Source organism: Protopterus annectens, chromosome 6.part1 (genome assembly GCF_019279795.1).
Source record: "Protopterus annectens isolate FY-2018-M chromosome 6.part1, PAN1.0, whole genome shotgun sequence".
NCBI classification, from domain to species: domain Eukaryota; kingdom Metazoa; phylum Chordata; order Ceratodontiformes; family Protopteridae; genus Protopterus; species Protopterus annectens.
Genome location: NC_056738.1, coordinates 493,311,233 through 493,334,166, shown reverse-complemented (window position 1 = coordinate 493,334,166; position 22,934 = coordinate 493,311,233).

Below are 22,934 nucleotides of genomic sequence, written 5' to 3'. Positions count from 1 at the left end.
CCTAGTGTCTTATACAATCTGAGGAAGACAATAGTCGAAAGTGCTTATCAGATATCTTCAAGGGACAGCTTTGAGCTTTTTATTTTTCATTTTATTTCAAGTTGAAGTTTTATTCATATTAAAGGATTACATTTTAATTGGAACACTTGTGGATTTCATTGATTGGCCATTCTTGGGTGGATTTTCTGTCTTTTTTTGCCAATATTGACTGTTTTTGTGACAAACCACCTCTAGCATTTGGGAGTTATTTATTCATTTATATTACTACCACAGTGCTGCATGCTATGTGTGAGGGAACAGCACACATAGCAAGACACACAGATATCTACAGCTGGCAGTGTGTGCAACATGGATGGGTATGTCACATGTTAACCCCTTGTTGGGACCACATTGCCCTCATTTGTGAAGTATTGAATAGGAATATGGGGAAGTATGGTGGGTATAGTTGTGGAGGTGGTTAGGGTTGGTAGATATAGAGGACAGTCTACAGGGGTGGTATGTGACACATGTGGTGGGTAAACACCCTGGATGGTGTGTATGGTCTGTGATGTGGATGCCACATGGGCCCCAATATGGGCACAATGGGAACAAGCCTCCCACCCACTGCTACTCACAACAGCAGTCCACATCTTGAAGGTGCCTGGCCTGGAGGCTGAACAGGAGGAGCATGTCAGCCTTGTGAATGTGTACTGGGTGCCTCAGAGGGATGTATCATGTCCCACATGTGTCTGTGGAGCCTGTTATGGAACAGACCCCGGACCTGACCTCAAGGAACAGGAACATATCTGTGTGTGCCCCTGGGGTGGGCAACATCCTCTGGGTTGGTTCCACCTAAAGGTATTGCTGGACCAGTACATGAGGAGGCCCCAGGGTGGGACACACATGTGCTGTGGTCAGGTAACATGGGCAGATAGGTTTGGAGAGGTGGTTCTGCTAGGCAATAGTACATGCTGTTGTGTCACTGTTATAGAACATATGTTGGTAGTAATAGTCTACAGAATGCCGGAACATGTCCAACAGCATGCATAGATATCCCCAATAACACAGAATGTCAGATGTACAGCAATCACAAAGCAGCTATACAACAGGCATATATGGAACCATAGTGGCCCTGACAATGACATACAGGTGAATAGTCTATAACAGGCCAGCAATGATAGTGTCCAGACAGGGAACATGGCTACAAACACATAGCAGAAAGTGTGGTACAGTACAATATCTGTCCCACTGGTAGGTAAGCTGTAGCCATACCTAATGAGTTGTGTACAGTTTGTTGTTGCTGATATGGTGGGGGGGGGGGTGACAGAGATGTGTATTAAGAACTGTGGTAACCATGCTGTATGAGTTGCTCAGACCTGCTTCCGTCTTTATGTCTTTCAGCCGAGATGTCACATGCAAGGCTACCATCATATTCAGCTGCCGAAAATGAAGTGCTGCTCACGTATTTAATCTAGCAGTACCCTGTGCTGTTTGGCTGGGCTGCCCATGACCAGAAGGAGTGGACCACCCTGTGGAACAATCTATTCCACAGGGTCAATGATATTGGACTGCACAACCACAGTTATGAGCAGGTCCGGCATCATTGTTCTGACCTGCTTCGCAATGCCTGCCAGCGTGCTGCTGCAGTCCAGGGGATCACCTTAACACAGGGAGGGCCATGCCATCCATCCTCCCCTGACATGTGTGGAGGAGCTCCTGGCCAGCCTCGTGGTACCTGCCCATCTGGCCAGCCACAAAACGCCGGACACCTCTGTGGATGTGGGTGCCACCCACACACCAGCCAAGGAGTGTGCAGGTAAGGCCACAGGGTACATAAGTAGACAACTGTTGCATATACATCCGCATCGGTACAGGTAGACCATGCATATCTGACATGTCATAGGTATATTGTGTTGTTGCATAGTAGTGATAAACAGATGTCCATATGTGGTAGTATTGTGGACATGTGCCGTTGATGTATTGTAATACTGCACCTACCCTGTAGCACTGCCACAGGTGTGGCCACTGACATTGCATCTCTCACCATCTTATGTAGGTCGTTCCGGGATATCACCAAGGCAGCAGCCTGTAGCCGGTGAGTATGGTTTATGTAGATGCTTGCCAACACACAGGGCATGTAATGGCGATGGTATATTCCATGCACACATCTAACACACCTACCCAGAATGCATGCTGTACATGTGCATGTATTGTTGCTGTGAAATGAATGGCATCACAGGGGTGACCATGATGGGGTATTGAAAGGGTATGTCAGACACCTGCATGATAACTAACATCCTGTCAATTCTGAATGTGTCCACAGGGAGTAACATAATGGTGGGAGACATGGCCTACAGTAGGGACATGTTTAGAACAACTCCCAAATACAGTGCAACACCAGTGTATATACCTGTAGGACAATGGCAACTGCTGCAGAGATACATTATGGCATAAGGCATTACAGTAGTCCACATTTTCAGCTGGGACTAGGCTGTAACATGTGGTGTTCAGTGTATGGGACACTGCAAAGTGGCACACATGTGTAGGGCTTACTTGTCATGCAACTGTAAAAAGGCTGAAGGAGGGGGGGGTGTCAGCATGACACACCAGTGCACTGCAGCAGGGATCCTAAAGATGCTAAGAATGGCTGTATCTGCACATAGTCAGGTTCAGGACCTGTGGCAACCATAACCCTACCCCCACAGCAGTAGTGACGGCAGTGTGTGAACACCAAGGGATGTGCACATGAGTAGACCTTGCAATCAGGCAGAGTAGGGGGACATGTGTAGGGCAGACTGAACATACACTGGCACTTGCACATGGCCCACGCTGGTATACCCCCACCAGGAGTAGTGACTGCTGTAGTATACACAAGAGGTGTGTCAAACCATCATAGAACACATATGCCCACATGGAGTGTATGGATCGCGGTCAGCATCCACACACCTAACACATTCTGTAGACACTGCATGTGAAAGTACAGGATATATGTCACATATCGGGCACATGTACTGTTAAGATATGCAGTGATGTGGTCCCAATGCAGATCACAGATGGGTTTGTCATATCAGGAAGGGTGTGTACACCCACCATAGCCTGGTATGCTCTGATGGTTGTTAGTGTAACAGTATTGGATTGGTCATACATGGTCTGCTGATGTTGAGACCTGTAAATCAGGCATCAGGCATTCACAAATGACATCTGTCCACATATTATCCCAGGTATGTGTTGCTGAAAAATATAAAGGCTGTGAGCATTGAAGGTGACATAACTGACACAGTACTACACATTCCACAATGGATTGTACACCTGTGAGGTGTGGTGAACAGTACATGGCAGGGTGCAGAACAGGTGCACAGCAATACTGTGTACATTGGTGCAGTGGTATCCACAGGAAGGGGCATCCCCTAGAGACACAGCACATGCATCACACACATGTATACTGTTGCTAGCATAGATTGACTATAGCTGAACTGCATACTGTTGTGTACCATATGTTCTGCATGTTGACATATGGGTGATAGGAGGACTGGGTGTACTATCATTGTACAACCTCACTGGTATGTGTGTGTGTGTGTGTGTGTGTGTGTGTGTGTGTGTGTGTGTGTGTGTGCGGCATCCTGGTGGTTAGTTAGTTTGTCTGTAGAGTCACTCTGGTAAAGAGGAGGGAGGTTGATGCATGTAAGCTGCATGTGTGCATGTGTGTGTGTTTGTGTGGGTGGCCATGTATGCACAAGTGATTGAGGGGTGTTCGTACAGCAGTATCTCCCTTTGGGACCGTGCAGTACATGGACAGCCACATTACACACCATGTGTGTAATCACAGGACAGCTGATAGTATGATATGGTCTGTAGCATGGAACAGGCATCAAGAGGGAAGGTAGACACCAGGTACAATCTTAATATCGCATTCAGCAGAGGGTTCACCTACAACCCATGTATGCAGCACTACAGATGCATTGGGGAAGTACTAGTCAACACCGGGGAGTGTTTCCAAATATTACAGTTGCCACATGAAAGGCTGGCTGAATGAGCAGCATATCTGGCAAGTACTGAGCATTACATGCACATGCCACACCAGTGCGTGATATTATGGATAGAACATAGTAGCCCACACATATAAGGGCCGTGCTCATGATGTCTGGACCTACATAGGGTGCATACCGAATGACAGCAGTGAGGCCATGTAAAACCATTACACACAGATCAGGCAGGTAATGTAGTAACAGGTCTTGTGGTGTGACTGCTTGTGTAGGCATTTAGACGACTGATATGTTAATGAGTGGTATCAATGTGTGTATGTTAACAAGTATGATGCAAGATGGGGTACCACTTGGACATACATGTGGGTCTGTCTGTAAAGCCATGGACCAGTAGGTCTTATGGGCATGTGTGTGTGTGTGTGTGTGTGTGTGTGTGTGTGTGTGTGTGTGTGTGTGTGTGTGTGTGTGTGTGTGTGTGTGTGTGTGTGTGTGTGTGTGTGTGTGTGTGTGCGTGTGTGTGTGTGTGTGTGTGTGTGTGTGTGTGTGTGTGTGTGTGTGTGTGTGTGTGTGTGTGTGTACTGTTAGGCAATGCTGTACATGTTTTAAAGTGTGTTTATTGTTTTCGCCCACAGGTGGCGAGGTGGGTCAGGGTCCCTCCTGCATGCAATCTGATGTTGGCATCCATACAGACACCGAAGATGATGGTAGTACTGTTAAGGCACAGGTGGGGTTGTCAGGGGCTGACACTGCACCAAAATTTGACATCCTCCTTTTAGCCACCCCCAACCCCGCACACAGTTTCAGTGCCTATATATACTCCATCATCAGAGGCCATAGCAGAGGGACAGCTGGCATTTGGTGGCAGTACACAGGAAAGTGTGGTAACCATGCCTAATGTGTCTGGCCACAGCAGGCATAGCTGGATGTCCGGCAGGGCACCACATAGGCGGATGTCCCAGAGTGCTCATGGTAGGGCCGCTGGACATCATGTTCCTGGCAGAGGAAACATAGCTGGTACCAGCAGGTGCATGTTTCAGGCTGTCATGGTGGCACAGGCACATATGAAACATTACACCAGACAGGGCCTGAGGATGCACAGGCTGCTCTCTCATCTGTAAGCGATAACATCCGTGAACTGTCTGGTGACATCTGTGCTTATACCGAGCTCATGGATAGACAGCATGTTGCGATGATGGTCCTCATTGGCCGTGGTGTGTCCATGTTTCAATGTGTGGTGGGAATGTGGCAACGGCCACATGGATGTGGGCCAGCAACAGCAACAGCTGGCAGTCAACGTGGATGTGCTAGAACACCAAGGGGCTCCTGTAGTGGCAGTACCAGCCCCGGCAGTGCAGAGGGGTGCTGTCCACACCACACCACAGCAGACCACATGCATATGGTCCTGGCCAGTCCCAGAAGGGGCCTGGTACCAGCAGACATTTGTCATCAGCAGGTGAGAGTAGCACATATAGGCATGTATCTGGACATGCCTATGGAACCCTGGCAAGCACCGTCCATGTGCCTGTGGCCAGAGGCAGTGAACTGCACACCCTCCCAGGTATGGTCTGCAGCTGTCCATAAACACCTCTGTAGGGCAGCCACATGGCAAAACTGTGTGCGTGCATACCCACACACTATACAAACACACCTAGGGCAACCCCATACCTACACACACACCACAGCACCACGCCCAGCTCAATGCAGTAACCCTTCACCCACACACATGGTGTCAAATGTATGACCCACCCTTGGCCTCTGGCAAACCAACATCACACCCTGTGCATATGATGATACCTGTGCCACATCCCTGTTATCCATACCATCAATGCAGGGACAGGCTAATATGGTTCTGATGCACAGTGACTGTACTACAGTGTACTATGGTACTGCAGTGTAACATATTGTAAGGAGTAAAGTGTAATGCATATATCGCAGGTAGTGTAACCGTCCAGCAATGATGCATTATAGCTGTTAGTAAAACTGGTTGGTTCTGGTCTCCATAATGTTATCTGTTTGTGTTGTAGGTGTACATGTGTCAGCATGAGAATGGTCTGCAGTTATATTCCACAACAGGGTATGGCACTGTAGTGACAACATGTCTGTGACATATCTGGGGTACAGTTGAACACATCACAGGTTACTAAAACGGTTATTACATGTGCCACATGGACCGGTGACCCACTGAGGTGTGTATACCCTGCAACCTGATCTAAACCCATCCACATATACGCACACTTTTACTTGGCAACACTGGGACTAGACCCCTACCTATCTATGTAGTGATACTGAAGTGTGTGGCTGACATTGCACACACCACACAGCGTTTAGGGTGAGGTATGTCCCAGGTTACATGTTACATGCAGAACATTCCCAGACATGTACAGTATACTAATGGGGGATGTAATGGGTGTATATGGACAATACATAGTGTGACATACCTTCATATACACATTAACAGACACATAACAGGCAGACACACATCTGAGATTCCAGGGCCTATCACTGCTATGTGTCACTATAGGGATGCATCGCTGCAGGTGGTCATAGCCATGTACCTAGCTATTGTCCAAGGAGAGATGGGTTGTGTAGGGGTTGTGTGTACAGTGGTATCCTGCCACCTGCTAGGTGGCAGCAGGCAATCTATTGACATTCACTACTGTGGTGACCCTCAGGGTGAGAATGACATGCACCAGCCAATCCTCCAGGTGCCTCCTGCACATGGCCACTGAGGTGATCAAGTTGACATGCATGCAACATGCATTACAACACATGGTTAGTGTCTGTGAGACCTGTACCCAAGCATGTTCTGTTGACTGTGGTAGTGTAGTGGTGGTACCCATGGCATGTGGTGCATACAGGGTGACATCTCTTATATGTGCCAGTTCTTACACAGCTGGGCAGACATGTCAGTGTCAATCAAGCTTAGGTTGCCTGTACATATCCCATCTGGATACCTGCCATCTGCACATCTGTACAGGGACTGACAGTCATCAGCTTGGCAAGTAGCTGTGCATTAGGATGAGTGTGTTGACAGATAGACATTTGACAATATGTATGCCATAACTACATGTCAGAAGCCCTCACTAACATGTGCTGTACAGACAGTAGTCTACAGTTACATTCCACATGTCGGATCATTATACAGTAAGGGGTATATACTGTGACACAGCTCACACACCAGGGTTACAACAGGGAGGCCTCAGTGTCCAGCTATGCCTGCAGGTGTGCCTGATGTCAGTACTACATTTAGCACTCTGCTCTTGCCTGGGAAAGTACTGCCAACAGTAGTACTCCCATGATACACTACATGCCAGTGTGATAGCATGTACCCTGACCTAATACCCCTGTATGTAACACATTCACACAGATAAAAGTGCTGTACAGGCCACATATGTGTCTGTGTCCCACACATGACACTCATGCTCCTTGCTACTGTAATGATAGGATGTAGGCGCATGTATTGTGCATGGCATTACATACAATTATTACAAATGTGAGTACCCTGCTATGTTATCAGACTGGGTGGTGAGAACTGGTTACCAGGGCTAAGCCATGCTTAGTAGGTATCAACATTGCTCAAATATAACAGCTAAGCTGATTTGCGCACTGGTAAGCGATGCTTACACTGTGTAAGTGCCTGGACATTTACCCATAGCTTAGCACCACTTAGCGTTGCACAAATCCACACAAACCCACTTAAAGCTGCTCAAAACCACCTTAACCACTCTGTATCCAACAGCCCTTGTTCTGCCCAGCAACAAAATGAATAGCCCTTGCAGGTCTTGAACTTAGGACCCTGTATATTACAGTCACAACACTTAACCACTACGCCATGAGCACTGTGAAGCCAGCTATTGTTTTACCAATATAGCTATCAATACACATTTTGTGTAGTGTTGAACAATTGCCTTTACTTCCTAAATTGTGCAGTCCTTGTTATTAATATGACTGTTGCATCACATATATTGTTTTATCATAATGTACACATAGCAGATACATACGGTGAGATACATCTGAAAGGGTATACACAACTGTGAGGTTTACACATGACAGGAATATGGTTATATACATAGAATAGGTCTATATATGTCTACATGTACATACACATGTATACTCATACATATGTCTGTATACACATCTGATAGCAAAACATATATATGTCCATGTGTACATCTATTCATATATATATATATATATCTATATATATATATATATATATATATATATATATATATATATATATATATATATATATAGCTATACGTATATGTATATATAGATATATGTATATATAGCTATATATGTATGCACATCCTATGTGTACAGATATGCCTGGTTATGTTGGTATATATGTAGATATCTATAACTATATCTGCATATATATCTATTCTGATATACCTACTACTGTCAATATAAATGTAGATATCCATACGTATATGTGCATATGTATCTCTGTGTGTATATGTGTAGACATATATTGCTCTATATATGTATATATCTGAGTGTTTATATGTATATCTATGTACATATACATATCCATTTATGTATGCCGATATGTATATATGTATATATCTATATAGATATCTGGATAATTTTATATTCATATATTTTCACCATATGTCCTGAACATGGAGTGTAACCTTACCTCAGCTCCTATAGTCCCAACTTTGTAGCGCAAGGGGATGTCAGGTATGTATAGCAGGTATATTTGTAGACTATTGCTACTGTAATAGGGATTGTCTTCACAGGCATAGTGTATGTGTGGAAGGTCACATCTGCTTTTAACATGTGTTTTTACAGTTACGGCTGATCGGAGTTCCTTTTACAAGTCCGTTGTTTGTTTTGGGCTGACTCCTTTTTTGCGGTTCTTTGCGATATGTACAAAGGTTGACAGAGTTGTGGCTGGAGGCACATACATAGGGCCAATACTGACATGTTGCTGTGATAACCTCATACATTTACTGTTGTAACAGGCTTTGTTGTAACATATGTCCTATGAGGGATATGAAGTCAGTAACTCTCATGGCTATCACCATCTACAGACTGCAATCCTCACACTACCTTCTGCAGTTCACAGATAGGTGCTCTGTGGGTAACACATGAAACAAAAGGCACCACACTCTGCTCAGTCTGCCGATTACCCTACAGATGGGGTTTCCTCATAAACATAACACTGACATGGCAGGTATTAAAACATGTAGGACAGCCATATCCACACACACCCTGTTAAACCAACATTACTCTGTGTTGGCCTGTTTCCACAGTGTATGTTGCTAGAGATAAATCTCCAGTCCATCTGAGATGATGTTCCTAGATATTGGAGTGTGTTTTCATGCAATTGGCTATAGGGATGTTACTACAGCTGTTCCACAAGCAATAAGCTAGAGGAGGGCTGTAATTCATGCAGAGGCCATCAGCTGATCATGAGCATCACTTAAAATACACATGCTGCTGCCTAAGCAAAGCAGGTGCAAGTCTCCACATCCACCAGAAAGGGAGTGAGAGAGGCAGGCATAGGCAAAGAAAAGTCAGGGAAGGGTGGGAGAGTAAAACCTAAACATGTTTGTGTCATACACCTACCAGTACATGGTATCAAACTCCTGACGACTGTGTAGTGCTATCACATGTCTATGCAGTTATTGGATGCACCACATAGGTTACATGTTGAGAAGCACTCATAACATATATGTGAGGGTGAGTGACATCTGCAACAGGGATATGGTAGCTATACAGTAGGTGTAGTACATGTGCCTGTGCACATGAACAGGTGTCAGCATCAACACAGCCACACTCTCACAGGGACGCATACACATTGACACACTTGGCATGGCCAGGAATACAACTCATCACTAGTGAGATTGCCACAACACAGTACTGTGCAGGTATCACATGCACCACAGGGGCATACAGAAGTTATATGGGCAAAGGGTATGTGGAGTTGTCTGAAATCAGACAGCATGCTTCAGTATGCCAGTGGGGGTTGTAGTGAGTGTGAATGTGGTCATACGCATCATATAACACACACACAGACACAGGGTGATAGTACTGACATGCATGGGTGCATTGCTTCATGGGTGTGTAGTGGTCAACTGTGCCAGATGGCTATACAAGGCTAGGTGATGGGTATACCTTGGCATCAGGCCACATGACAATGGTCTGCATAATGGCTCAGGGGTACAGTGCCTGGATTTGCCCAAACAGGTAAGTATTGCATTCACCATCCAGTCATCTGGGTGACTATTGCATGTGGCCAATGCTGTGCATTGCTTGCCATGTATGTGTTCCTTAGTCCATGACATGGACAGTGTCTGGGATGTCCAAACCTCCCATATCCATGTACAGTGACATGTGGAACTATACCTGGGGTGTCTGGCCCATGTTGTGTACACAGAGTGTTATCATCAGATGTGCCAGTCCTGGCCTCATGTGGTGGGAACTGTTAATGGACAGCAGGTTGACCCCTGCACCTACAGTGATAGCATTACACCGGTATTCCTTGGTGTCAGTGGCATCTGTCCATACGGGGCATGTTTTTCAGGCATGGTATGTCCTTTGTGAGTCACATTTGATGGCACCACAGGTGTTGCAGGTGTCCAGTGGGGAACATGGGGAAGGTGCACTGTCGGCATGTACAGTACAGTACAGTATTGGACTGATGGACAGGGTGCCATGCCCTCTGTAGCCCACTGCAATCACACCATGGTTGCTATCAGTGGGCAATATGCAGGGTACTACCAACATAGCGGCTGTTGCCTAGGCGAATGTGTGTGTCTATGAGACATGGGTTGAGAGTGTTCTCTGGGTAATACAAGGGTTGCTAACTTTGTTCACCTGGCCTTGATGTCACATGTAGGGGTATGGATTTACAACCCAGCCTCTCAGCTATTTCACACCTGTTATCCCTGTACGGTAGACATTGTGATATATACTAGGGCCACCATATAAGAAATTTGCAAAACCCACTCCACACTTAGTCCAGTTGTTACACACTTACATCATATGAATGACAAACACACACACACACACACACACACACACACACACACACACACACACACACACACACACACACACACACACACACACACACACACACACACACACACACACACACACCTGTCATGTCTGGGATTAGAATCCCTACCTAACTAGTTTATTACACTACAGCACTACTCAGTTATAGGACGTGCTATGGATATTACTGGAGTATTCCTTCCCCAAAGGTGTATTTCACAATGAATGACATCTGCAGGATTGCCAAAGTAGGGCATTAGAATTGTAGTTAGTGTGACTAGCCTAAAATGCATTGCTCCCTACACAGACATAGAAACACACACAAAACATCCATAACTGCCATGTGTGGGAATAGAACCCTACCAGGGCTCTATATCACACTACAGTACAAAGCTGTTATAGGACGTGCCATGGGGATTACTGGAGTACTCCTTCCTCAAAGGTGTATTTCACAGTGAATGATATCAGCAGCCTTGCCAAAGTAGGGCATTTGAATTGCAGTGCATGTGACTAGCCTAAAAAGCATTGCTCTCTACACAGACAGAGACACACACACATGCGCGCGCGTGCACACACACACACACACACACACACACACACACACACACACACACACACACACACACACACACACACACACACACACACACACACACACACACACAAATGCCATGTCTGGGATTAGAGCTCCCACCTAACTAGTTTATCACATGACAGCAGTACACAGTTATAAGAAGTGCCATGGAGATTACTGGGCTGCAGCTTTCTGAAAGGTATATTTCACAGTGAATGACATCAGCAGCCTTACCAAAGTAGGGCATTTGAATTGTAGTGAGTGTGACTAGCCTAAAAAGCATTGCTCTCTGCACAGACAAAGACACACACACACACACACACACACACACACACACACACACACACACACACACTTGTCATGTCTGGGATTGGAACTCCTACCTAATTAGTTTATCACACTACAGCAGTTATGGGACACGCCACAGAGATTAATCGGTCTACACATTTCCCAAAGGTGTATTTCACAGTGAATGATATCAGCAGCCTTGCTGAAGTAGGGCATTTGAATTGTAGTGCATGTGACTAGCCTAAAAAGCATTGTTCTTTACACAGAAACACACACACACACACACACACACACACACACACACACACACACACACACACACACACACACACACACACACAGTGGCTATGTCTGGGATTGGAATTCCTACCTAACTAGTTTATCACACTACAGCAGTACACAGTTATGAGACGCGCCACAGAGATTAATGGGCTACACCTTTCCCTTGGGTGTATTTCAATGTGGATGACCTTAGCAGGTTTGTCATAGAAGGGCTATGGGGAGGGCAGTCTGTGTGCATGGGCCATAACCCATTAATCTAGAGGTTGACACACCACATGTGGGCACACACAGGGTTATATTCCGCAGGTACGTGTGTACAGCTGCTAGATGACTACTTCCTTGTACGATCATGTTGCACAGCTAGCACTTGCACCACATAGTCTGTAATGCTGATGGATACCGGTGGCTAATGTCTACAGTGAGTGACATTTACACCTCATGTGGTTGTAGCCATTTGGCTGTGTGCTGGGTGGGACAGGCCTCATAATGGATGGCTCATTGTCACAGTCACTCTCTTCCACACAACTATGTACGTCTACTTTCAGCTTATTATAGTGTGTTGTCCTTGGATAAGTCCCTGTATTCCTATCCACTGTGTATGCAAGGCATGACTGGTGCATACTGAGGAGTGTATGCACTAACATCTGCAAATGCCAGATATGTATGGTCCACTGTTGTTTGCAGACATGGGCTTCATTTGTTTAAGTGTGTGAGCATGCCCAATATGACCTTTCAGTATGTTGTTGTCTGACATTGCCTTCATTTCTCTAAGTGTGTGAGCATGCCCAGTATGGCCTTTTGTATTGAATGTGTGGACCGATTCCAGGTAGTTTGTACTCCAGTGCAGATATTTGTGTTGTACACCTACAGATAGCAAACTGTTTCTGCAGGGTATCCTGCGATCATTTGGCAATATTGGAACAAACTGTGCAGGGGATGGTGTGTACTGTAGGTGATTGTGTCTGTGCTGCTTCAGCTGCATAGTATTGCTGTTAGCAGAGATATTCAGACATGTGTACTGTTATACACTGATGTTTTCTGTCCTCATGTACTGTCAGGTGGACATTCTTGCTCACAGTGATGTCTTGGGGGACAAGGGTGACTGCAGCTGTGTCCAGTATTGTGGGCAGACACCTACATATTTATGGGAAGTTATGCCATTCTGGATGGGGAGCTGCAGACACTTGCTGCTGGGTCTGTGTATCCGGTTCAGCACCTTGGTACAGTGCTGGCAGAGGATCCCATACTTGGATACCCATCGACATGACAGCATGGCCTTATCTTGCTGTGGCAATGCCTCACAGCTGTACAGATTCGCACAGGTTACCCAGAGGCAGGGGCCATGGGTCAGGACATTACCCCTATTGTGGTGTACGGTCGGGTGGCCTAATGGTTAAGGTGTTTGCCTTACAAACACAAGGTGCAGGGTTTGAGTCTCGCAAGGGATAATTGGCTAAGCTTAAAATGGCTCACAAGGGCAGTTAGCTTAATACTAATCTATGAACGTAAGAGCATTATCTTTGCAGCTTCTTCTTTACCTAAGTGGGAGGGTGGCCTAATGGTTAAGGTGTTTGCCTTACAAACACAAGGTGCAGGGTTTGAGTCTCGCAAGGGATAATTGGCTAAGCTTAAAAAAATGGCTCACAAGGGCAGTTAGCTTAATACTAATCTATGAATGTAAGAGCATTATCTTTGGTGGGAGGTTGGCATAATGGTTAAGGTGTTTGCCTTGCAGACACAAGGTGCAGGGTTTGATTCTCACATGGGGTAATTGGCTAGGCTTAAAATGGCCCACAAGGGCAATTAGCCTGGTACTAATCTATCTATGAATCTATGTGTAGCCACCCATTTATTTTTTTCAGCCAGGGATAGTGTGTGCACACAGCTTGGTGTCAGACCCTACACATTCCATGCTGCCCATGCTCCCACCCCCCTCTGTTATTCTAACCTCTTCCATACATTATGCATACATTCCCTGATAGTTTCCCTAAGGGTATCACCCCATCACAGGTGTGTGTTAGTGTTGGTCCACAGTTCATGCAGTGGGACATGGTGGACATGTTACTGTGGTTTGTCCACATGGCCTTGCATATGGCTTATGTGGAGTGTGTTATGTTGTTATTTGGGTGTCCATGACATAACATGGATTGGCAGTACATGAGAGACACAGACCTTTGGCAGAGGCCTGTGGGCCATTAGGTGTTGCTGCAGGCCAGATGTGGCAGGCCATTGCATTCTGTCAGTCCTACAGTCTCAGACCACCATACAGTATATTCCCCTGGGGTGACAGGTTAGGTGTGATAGGTGTTCATGCCAGTACCTTCTATCAGTCTTGATCAGGTGGTGTGGATGCTGGCAGGGTTCTACCTACAGCTAGGGACACACCTGCACTGCATGCTGCATTTTCTGCTATTGCCATATACAGGTGGGGTCATATTGTACCCATTCCCACCAGCAAGGATATGACCAGAGAGGTACCTCTGGGTGGTGCTTGCATGAGCTGGGTGCATGTGTGCTATGGACACTACTTGCATCTGACACACAGATATGCATGAGGCATTCCAGTTATGCTGGCATGTGCAGGTACATCAGCTGTTTCCCAATACATCAGTCCTACCTCCTTTGTGATCTGCAAGTGTTCGGGCAGACATCACTGGTATACCCTACTACAGGACAAGTTAATCGGATGCATACCTGTATGTACAATTCCAAAGGTGTCTCCATTTCACAGTGACACGATATAAACTGTATGTCTGGGGTACTTTCCCCTGTGTACTGCTTGTATATCTAGCCCAACAGCCATGTCATGTCAGTTTTTCAGATGGTGACACATATTACCACCATACATTTACAATGGCTTACTGCAAGCATGTGTTATGCTGGTGGGAATTGTCTTTGGCACTGCAGTTGTGAGGGCTTGTCCCTGTCATCAGCAGCAGTGGGCAATGGCCACCAGGCCTTACCTCAACATGCATACATACTGACCACTTTGACACAATATGAAACACACAGCAACCTAACACACACAGACCTGCATATTGTGCAAATTCTACAAGTTATCCTGCTACCTTGGCCACCTCTGGCCATCTGTACTCCACTGGTATTATACCTACGCATACATGTCACTACGTTTCTACACAGGATTGGGGGGCACACCTAACTGTTGCTACATTACTACATAGGATTGTGGGGGGACACACCTGACTGTTTCCACATTTCTACACAGAATTGGGGGGTACACCTGACTGTTACTACATTTCTGCACAGGATTGGGGTGGGTACACTTGACTGTTACTACATTTCTACACAGGATTGGGGGGGCACACTTGACTGTTACTACATTTCTACACAGGATTGGGGGAACACACCTGACTGTTTCTACATTTCTACATAGGGTTGGGGGACACATCTGATTGTTTCTATATGTCTACATATGATGGGGGGGCACACTTGACACTTGTACTCATTTGCTATGACTGTACTGGTATGTCAGGTACTCCATTTCATTCTGTATTCTAACCTATCATGCTGATTAGAGGCTTATCAGTGTACTACAGGTCTTAGCTTTGGTTGACCTACTTATTAGTGTCGAACTTCCTACCCTTCAGAACTAACATCCCACTTCCTGACCTGCTGTAGTCTGCCTGTGTAGGCCTGGGGGGCAGTTACCCATAGGCATCATTCAGAGACCATAGCACAGCCTCTGTTTGTGTTTGTCTACACCTCTCCTGCTGGCTGAGACTGAACATCCCTGACTGGCATGTGTAAGTCATATGAACACACATGTCGCCCAGCACATTTCCTGCAGTGTGTTTTGTCGCCCTGTGTAGTACTGGCTACTGTGGTGACTCCAGTATTTGTTACAGCTCTCATGGTGCCACTATCAGTGTTTACTATCTGCTGGCATACCATTCAGCCACCCGATTCCCTTGCATGCTCACATCCATACCATAGATACAAGTAACGACACATTGTACTCCATTCGGCGATTGGTAGGTTGATTGACCTACCTTGTGGGTGTGCCAGTATTGAGGATGGTGCTGGAGGGCTGCCTATGTCAGATACACATAGTACACTCCCTATACATGGTTGAGCACAGGTAGTGTCATGTTTGGCATCCCTTTTACTGTATGTGCGAGTCAGAGAGAGGTGTCATTCCATGGGTCCCTACTGTGTCAGTGTATGTGCTATGCATTGCCTCTTTGCCAAGGCCAGAGCATACTGGGCATGCCTCCATCTGCCTACTGGGGCAGGCTCAGGTTGTTCCTCCTCCTCTGAGTCACTCTGTGCCTGTGCAGGCTTTGGCATTGGTGGGGGACTGTGTGGCCCTGCCCCATGCTGTTCCTGCTGCAGCTGTTTCAGCAGGATCATATTGTGTAGCATGGTACATACCATAACAATATGAGTACATGCAGCTGGTGAGTACTGCAATGCTCCACCAGACGTGTCCAGGCACTGGAACCGTGACTTGCACATCCCAAACACACACTCTATTATAAGTCTGGTCTGTGCTTGTGCCTCATTATGACGTTCATGTTCGGGTGTGTGTGCATTTCTGATGGGTGTCATCAGCCACGGCTCCAGTGCGTAACCAGCATCCCACACTAGATGATCGTAAGGGATGTCCCCATTGGCAAATCTCTGGTACATCTGCATCTAATGCCAGATGTGGGAATCGTGATAGCTTCCAGGGCAGCCAGCACACACATTCATTATAATGCCCTGGGCATCACACACAACCTGGCAGTTGATGGAGGGAAAGCCCTTGCAGTTGATGTAGACACTACCCTGATCACTGGGTGGTACTTTGATACATATGTGCGTGCAGTCTATAGCACCCACTACCTCAGGGTATTCTGCTATTTGGTGGAAGAGACACATATTGCTGGCCAACACCTCACGGGTGTTGAGGAAATATATGTGCTCACCGGCTTGTGCTGACATGGCATCCAGGAACTGGTGGAATACTCTGGATGCTGATGCCTGTGAGATCCCTGTGATATCCCCAATTGAGCTTTGGGAGGTACCTGTGGCTAGTATTCCTAGGCCTATGCATACCTTGGTATCCACTGGGATGGGTTCCCCTCTGTCAGTTTGGTGTGTCAGGCGTGGCCGACACAGCTCAACAATTTGCTGTGTGAGATCCTTGTCCACCCTATAGCTCTCCTCTATCTCCAGCTCATGTAGCCCCTGGTAGGTTACCCTGGGTCTATACACTCTTCTCCGTCTCCTCACTGTGGATTGGTTGACATCATTCATATCCTCACCACCCTCAGCCTCTTCCACATGTTGTATGATGCCTGCTGCAGCCCCTATCATTTTGTTGTTTTGTGTGTTAAAAGTTCCCCGCTTGTATACACTGGTGGTGTAGAGTAGAGGGAAAAACCAGTGGGTAAGGTGTTTGCATAATTTATAGTAGTGTTCTGGGCTGGGCTGGTCTGCTGCCTGTGCAATTGGCTGATTCTGATACATTTCACCTGCCAGCTATCCTAGTGCTATTTTCCCTTCCCATTGCCTTCCTGTTTAAGCCTGGGGACGCGCTGCACAAACACAGTGCTCAAATGTGCATAGAGCTGCTATTTCCTGGTTTACTTTTTATTTCTTCCATTAAAACCCGGTGCACAGCGCGCCCATCCACTTAGGCAATGAACAGAGTGCTAGGCAGCTACAGACACACCCCTTTGCCTAGCTGTGCTAAGCTAGGAGCAGACCTGAGCCACAGGGCTCCAATCCACATACAGTATGCCTGATACCCCCCCCCCCCATGATGTCAGCTAACTCCTAGGCTTGCACCAAGCTATTCCTGCTCTTACACTGTTGGGAGCTGACTAGCATGCAGGGGAAATCTATGATTCACTGTCATTTCCCTCATTTGCATAGGATTGCCTGCTAATGCATAGTTTCATGTCCCACACTGAGCCTCCACCCTTAACAACCACTATTCACTGGTCATGTTGTCTTCTGCCTGCCATTGACTGTAATAGTAGAATAGTGATTTAAGTTACAATGCTTATTTTAGGTTTATTTTCTTATTTCCCCCGTTCCCATTTGCACGCCGCTGCCCTACGCTTAAACAGTCGAAATCGACTAAAAAAAAAAAAAAAAAGTTGATTTTTTTTTCAATTGTTTTCCATGCTAATGGCCTTATACTTGCCATTGGAATGCTTTCTAAATTATATCCACCCTTTATTTGGAGCTGTCATGACTCCCTTTTGGAATTTGCAGAAATGTACTCCATTACTGGCGGAGTACATTTCTGCAGATTACACTAGTTCTGCATGACCAGTTTCCAGCTTCCTGGATCGCAAATTCACCTCATTTGCATGGATTTCTCCTGCAAATGGGGTAATTTGCATACAGGGGCTGAGTCCATGCAGGACTATTGCAGGAGTGCTCGTGCACACCCCTACAGGTTATTCCTGGATCGCACGGCAGACATATTGCCTGCTGGAGCTCCTGCACTAATTCTGCATGCCGTGCAAGGCTTGCAGAATCCAGGGGAATGTGCATATTGTTCTGACTGGATTTGAACTTACTGTACTGTACACAGCAGATGGACTTATTGTACTCTGTAGACGTAATTAATCTGTTTATAACTATCTAACACTCATCTTGACCCGTCACCTAGTTTGCATAGTTGATACAATGTTATTACTTGTAGCCCAGCTTGACTCTAAGTTGTGTTGAGCTGAATGCTGTCACAGCTGCTGCTGCTGTCTATTTATCGAACTCCTTGTTACCCCTCCACAGCTGCACTGTCATCCATGCTGTTAAGAGCTGTCTGTTTGCTTATATTTTTTGTTGCCTGTAGGGCTCAATTTTTTGTGATTATAATAGCTAGTTGCTGCTCCCAGACCAGTTCATAACTGTAGTCAACAGCTTTTAAAATCTTCTTTTCCTTTTGTACTTAGACTTGTAACTAGCAGTAACTATATTTCACCACATGCCAGCATGCAGCAACCAAGTCTGATAAATCCTGGTAGCAGTTATTTTTGGCATCAGAGCCTGCTGACTATTCGAAGAAGTATGTGTTTTTTAGCATCCTAGAAGCAGTGCTCATGTGGCACATGAGTCTGCTAACTGCTAGACAAAGATAATAATTTGTCCTTTTTCATGACTTAGCTGCAAAGTGGTTTGCCACTGTTTCATGGTCACTGTAATATAATCAATCAATATAGGGTGTATCTTCTACATTTGTAAGCACTCCCTTATCCATAAATAAGGAGTGCTGTGGGGTGTAGTCTATTCACACCATACTTAGATTCTTCCCTTTTTTTACAATTCTCCATTATGACTTTATTTAACAACAAATGATCCTTTGTTCCATATGACTTTCTTTAGTTACCCTTTTTTCAATTGCCAAGATTGTGTTTTCTTCTAAATGACTATAAAATCAGTCCCCATCAATTCCATTGTATAGTTTATACATTGGCAGAAGGCAAATGATTGGCCTATAGTTTCTAGGATAACTTGCAGGTTCAGTCTTAAGGAGGAGTATTGTGTTCACTGCTGTTAACCAGGTTGGCGTCTGTTCAGGGTATGCATATAAATATTTCCTATTCAGAGCTAAATCTTCATCTAAAGATGTTAATACTTGTTGCCAGAAGTTAGATACTGCATCTGGGCCTGGTGTTTTCCATTTATGAGCTCTTCTTAATTTCATTTAATTTTATCTGACCATTACTTCATCCTATTTCATATCTTATACATTTGAGTTTCTTACTCTTTCTTTCACTACTTCTATACACTCAGCATTTTTATGTTCCATGGGATCTTCATAGATATTTCTACAAAATGTGTTTATTTCTTCTTTTTTATGGTGATTCTATTCCTTGTGCCTTGTTTCCAAATTCTCTATAAAACTATTTTGGGTTATCAATAAATTGCTTATTTTGTAATTTTCCTTTATATTTATCTGCATATCTTCTAAGGTTTTTCTGCCTGTGCTGATATCTTTTAGTTTATTATTTGTAATAGTGTATGATAGATCCTGGTCTGTTCTGATATTGCTTGTTGCTTTTATCACATCTGTCATTCTTTCTGGGTATTTTTGTTGATCTGTTCCCTGTTCTGTACACTTCTAACAGTAACACTTCTTTGTCATAATTGCTTTATAGTTTTCTCTTTTTGATACTTCCATTATGGCATTTGATCTCTCGCTTTCTTTCCCCTTACTGCCCTGTGTTTTTGTGGTAAGACTTTATTAATTTAGCTGCACAGTAATATATACTATTTACTTCTGTTATATTGCAAGAATTTCTATGAACAATCTTGATTACTGTGTTCATTTGTTTTATCAGACTTCTAACATTTTGGGTCTTATTGATTTTCTGTAGTCTGTTTCTTTCATTGATCTTAATATATCTAGCCATCTCTATTAAATCAAGCAACTCTTCTTCTAAACTAAGAGCACATTTTTTGTTCTCCATTTACTGCAAACATTCTATAGAACGTTCCAGAACATCTTCCTGTGACATATTCTCTTCAGCTTCATCCTTTGTCATTCATTACTCTTTCATATGGGAACTCACTGGCCTATCACTCCACAATGTTGACTTGTTAGAGTTGCACAGTTTCCAGTTCCTTCTCTTGCTGTGCAACTCCAATTGAACATTTGTACTGGTTTCCTTCTGAAGGCTCCAAAATATCTTCATATGGCAACTGATCAGATGGTTCCCACTCCACTGGTTTCTCCTTAATTTGGGGACTCATTGTTCTATCATGCTGTGATGTTATCAGATTTGGATCTTCTACACTAAATCCTTTACTTCACAGGTAATCTATAACTTTGGTTTCTATTTCTATAACTTCTCCATTGCTATTTCTTTTTTCTACTTTTGCCTTCGGTTTTCCTATTTTTTATATTGTAAAATTTTCCACATCTGTAGAGTATTTCTCTTCAAATATATTTGATGCTGCTTTTTTTCCATTGATTAGTTTCGCTTTCTCCTTTGCATAAATATTGCACCGTATTAAATCTCTTTTTCTTTCCCATGCCTATATTTCTTCTTCAGATATCTCCCACTTCTCTTTTTCCTTTTTTGGGGAACTCAGTGTTTCATCATGCTGTGACATAAACTGTGTTAGAATTTCTACATTGAAATCTTCACTTTGCAGGTATTCCATAACTTCAGCTTCTATTTGTTTAACTTCTACTTTACTAATCTTCTGTTCTATGTCCCCCTTTGTGATCTTATTTTTTGTATTGTGAAATTTTCCATATCTGGGTGCCTTTGCCTGTATTTCTCCTCAAATATATTTGGAGCTGCTTTTATTGTATTGATTAATTTGGCTTTCTCTTTGCATAAATATTGCACCGTATCAGATCTCTCACTACTTCTTATGCCCATGTTTCTTTTTCATACATTTCAAAAATCTCTAGATTTTATTCTTTATATTTTTATACTTCCTCAGTCACTTCTTTTTCCAAATGGTGCAAGATTTCTTGGTCTATATAATTTTTCATGAATGTGTTGTATTAATAAACATAAATTTACATTTGAAGCTTTTGACAGTTTTTTTGTGCAATTATTTTTTTCCTCTAATTTCTCTGCTAATCTTTTGGATATCTTCTGTCAAGAACTTCTGGGCTTCTTGAATAATAGTAACAATACATCATTTCTTTCTTATTTTCATTAGTCCACTCTATCATCTTTATGGCTCTTTTTTGGCCTGTCAGGTTTTTATGTTTTTTGTTGACTACTACTTCCTTCTACAACAGGGGGCATCCTCCCCCTGAGTCTGGCCTAACTCCATTTTAGGAAAGCATCTGTGTCTTGAGGATTCTACGCTGTCATTTTTCCAATCCTGGCACCAGTGCGCCTACTGGGATTGGACACGTTTTTATCCAGCTGTCTCTTTATGTTTTAACCTACTTCTGTCCATGATATATGCTATATAAAATACAATCCATATAACAGTGTCATCTTGGTGAGAGTTGGTAAAACTAGGGTACTCACCAAAACTTGAGGATGAATTCAGTTCCTGCATTATTGCTCTCCTTTGTTTGCTGATTTTATCATCTCTACATTCCCACCTTCTCTCTGTTTGGAACCTTATCTCTCCACTCTGACCCTGAGTGGAATCTTGCCTGAACCTAGAATAATGCCTAGATATTTTAAAAATTGGCTATGCAGCTGTTGCCATTGCAGGGGGATTAACTATATGCCAGTTTGGAATGAGATTATCAACCAATTCAACTTCCTTCACCAAGGATGGACTGGACCTTTCATTTCATGGATACTGTAGCTGGCCAAGATGCTTGTTTCCCCTTTAGTTCTTTTTTAATAGTCTGCATTCTATACATTGCAGCATAACAAAAAGGCTTGCAGCAAATTCCATTATGGACTACATCTTGGTAATTGTACTCAATGCCAGAAGTCCTAAAATAAATTTTATGATCTTGGAACTCTCCTCCAACTTGAAAAAAATGTTCATTTATGTGTTACAGCACAGACTTGGTTTCATTGCAGACATCACTCTCTTTGTTCCAGTCTTCAGTGCATATCATGCATTCACACCTTCTGGAAACTGTAAGAAGGAATTAACTATTTGCATGCAGATTCCCAAAGACCCACAGACAGAACTTTTTAAACTTAAAATTACTCTAATCAAGAAAAAAGCTAACCTATCTCTTCATACCCTGCCATAGACCACCTTCCATGTCTCCAGAAAACTAAGAAAGATTTCTAAATGTGCATACTGAGTTACACAATAATAAAATTACCCTTTTGATTTGTCAGTTTACCTGTGCATCTGTTACCTAGAGCACCCACTCTGCAAAGGTTAGGAACACCCAAAGAGTCCTAGACTTA